Source organism: Marmota marmota, unplaced genomic scaffold (assembly GCF_001458135.2).
Source record: "Marmota marmota marmota unplaced genomic scaffold, marMar, whole genome shotgun sequence".
Classification (NCBI taxonomy): Eukaryota; Metazoa; Chordata; class Mammalia; order Rodentia; family Sciuridae; genus Marmota; species Marmota marmota.
Window position 1 is genome coordinate 13269355 of NW_025999982.1, and position 3357 is coordinate 13272711.

The following is a 3357-nucleotide window of genomic DNA, read 5'->3' on the forward strand; positions in this document are numbered from 1 at the left end:
GTATCTACAATTCATGCCCTTTTGTTCCTGGTCCAGTTTCTGTTCTCCGTTTTCTGTACAAGTGTTACTGCCTTATACATTATACTTCATTAGAAACTCCTGCAGGGGCAGCTCTGGAGCCAATGTCTGGTTTTCTGATTTGCATGTACAAAGATTTAATTTGTTTAGTTCACTCAGGGTTTAGCTAATATTGTACAGTTGGACCACTTTAAATTTTAAAGAAAAACATATTTGCAAACTGAAATGCCAATTTGCTAAATTTACCACCAAAAACATTAACTGCCAAACTGATTATGTTGGTTTGAGATAATAATCCCACTTTCTTCACAATAACACTGTGTCTATATGGAACTATATTAAGATAGTATATGTGCTGCTTTTAGTATCTGAGGCAGTATCCTTTTTATCAAGACTCCTACTTTTTAATGATTTTTGTCTTTTCCTTCTATTTCAATCAGCCTTATTAGGGATAATAAGACTGATTGAAATAGAAAGGATTTTTTTTGTTCTATTAATAGTATCTATTATGCATTTCTTTGAAATTTTATTAATTTCTCTGCTCTTTATTATTTATTTTCTTATCCTCTCTTTGGTTTTCTTTTGATGTTTTTTTAAAAATCCTAAGACATAGTAATGGATACCTTAATCATTGGTTTTTGGTTTTTCTTCTTTTAAATATATGATTTATGACTATGAATTTTAGGCTTCTACTGATGAGAATGAGAAGGCAGCTTTGTACATGGAAGGACATTGGCTGCAGAATCTGTGGCTTTGGCAAGATTTAAATCATGGCAAGTCCAAAAACTGATGCCCAATTCTAGATTATCAGTATTGAAAAAAAATTTCAACACTTTCTCTCAGAGGTGGAATGCACTATGTACTGACCACATACAGAGATATTGTTTTAATTATCCTATACTTGGATGGTCTAAAAAACTAGCTGTGAAAGCAACATAAATGTATGCTATATTGTTTTGTCTTTTAAGTTCTCATACCTGGAGAAGCAAATGTCAATTCATTGTGTGATACTGAATTTATACAACAATTTATAAATTTGAAAAGAAAAGATTATGTATTTTCCTCAAAATACAGATTTATCCACCTGCCACCCATTTTGATATGTTTTGATTATCATTCAATTTTAATACTTCTTACTTTCTGTTGAGATTTTTTTCTACCCTTACTCATGGATTATTTAGAAACATACTGATTAATTTCTAAACAGTTGAAAATTTTCTAGTTATCTTCTTTTTGTTTATTTTTTATCTCAATTGAGATTATGAATTAAGTACTATGGCCAGAAAACAGTCTTCATTGACTTTATTGAAATTTGTTTTAGACTTGCTTTATGGTCTAGCATATGAGCAACTTTGGAAATACTCCCATATGCACTTGAAAAGAACATGTGTTCCTCTATTGTCAGGTATAGAGTTCTATAGATTATAATTAGGTTGTGATTATTCATTTTTATTATTTAATTCTTTTATATTAATATTGATTTTCATCTGCTTTTTTATTAGTCACTGATAAGGAAAGTTAAAATCTTCCTCACAGTCATAGATTTGTCTAATTCATATTTCAGTTCGTTCAATTATTCTTTTGTATAGTTTTGAGGCTAAATCATTAGGTACACATAAATCTAGAACTTTTATATCATTTTGGTAGGGGACTGATTTTTCGACAGAGAATGTCTTATTTTATCTCTATTAGTACCTTCGCCTTTCCCTGTTATCAGCTTTCTTTTGGTTAGTGTTTATGTACATATTTTCCATGTTTTTATTTTCAACTTTTTGTGTCCTTATAAATAAACATTAATAGTTATGTTTTCTATAGAAATTGCCAATCTTTGTCTTTTAATTCGAGTTAATCTATTAACATCTAACATAATTATAAGATTGAGCTAAATATACTATTTACACTTCCTATTTTAAAAAATTGGCAAAAACTTGAATAGACATTTTATCATAAAACAATACATGATCTCATGAAAGAGAGCTCAAAATTATTAGTCATCATGGAAATCCAATTAAATAAGATCACTTCAAACTTCTAGTACAACTAAAATTAAGATTGATAATTTTAGCACAAACAGAACTCTCTCACATTAGTCATGTGAGTATAAAACAGTACAATCACTTTGCAAAATTATTTTGCTAGTTTCTTATAAAATTAAACATATAGTTACCCTATGACTCAGCTATTTCAACAAGCCTTAAAGATTTATCCAAGTGAAAAATGTCAGCAAAAAAGAATTAAATAAGAATACTTTTGTGAACGTGATTCATAATCTCAAAAAAGTTGAAACTTCCATGAAGAGAAGAATGGATAAACAAAGTGTGATATATTCATATGATGAGTATCATTTGACAATAACAAAAGAATGAAATCCTGACATATGTAATGAAATGGATGAATCTTGGACATTATGCTGTGTGAAAGATGACAGACATACAGACATTAAAGAGCATATAGCAATTATTCCAAATAATTATGTCCACTCAAAACTATACCAAAAAGTATGTGGTTTCTAACAATTCTTTCTAGTAGTGGGGCAAAAGAAACACTTCTAGAGCCCATGGGCAAGGAAAGTCCTACTTAACAGCTGCCTAAGACCTCTTTCTCTAGACTGTCACTAAGTTATGGGAATTGAATCCAACCCAATATTCCCTGGAGCACTGGCAGGCTGGACCAGCCAAGCAGCCAGGATCCTGCACTGAGCTCACAGTGCCAGCAATGTCCTGACCTCCAATGCCAATAGGTACCTACCTTCAACAGTATAATTACTAAGTGTTCAGGGCACCACACACCAGCTATGTAGCTCAGACACCATCTGCCCTCCCCATTCCTCACATACTTGGGTAAGTATGCCTTAAGTGTCAGTTTCATGGCTTTCTTTCTCACCTATTTCTCTGGAGCTGGGTCCATCCAGATATCACCGAAACACAAAAATTTCATTCTTTTTTTTTTCAGTTTCTAATTTAAATAATTCACTTACATCCAAAAATTCCACAAAGGAAGTAGCTTCAATGGACATTTTAGGAGGTCATGACATGACCTATAAAACAGGTCATGTCACCTGTTCCCTGCTCACACCCTCCTTTTTACTCCTCTCTTCTCAGTTCCTCTTTCCTTCCACCCTCAGAGGAGCCATCCATTCTCCAAGTTTCTCCTATCGACTGTTTTGCAGGACAGGTGCACTCACATTTGGTTAGAACTTGGGGTCTCCTCACCTCCCTCCCTCGCAGGGTTCTCCATGAGTGTCTTCAGAACACACACATCACCTTCTCTGAAGAGAATTCTGATGGACACCACGCTCCCCATCTTGTTGCATTTATGTTTTGATTTGGCAACTCTGAT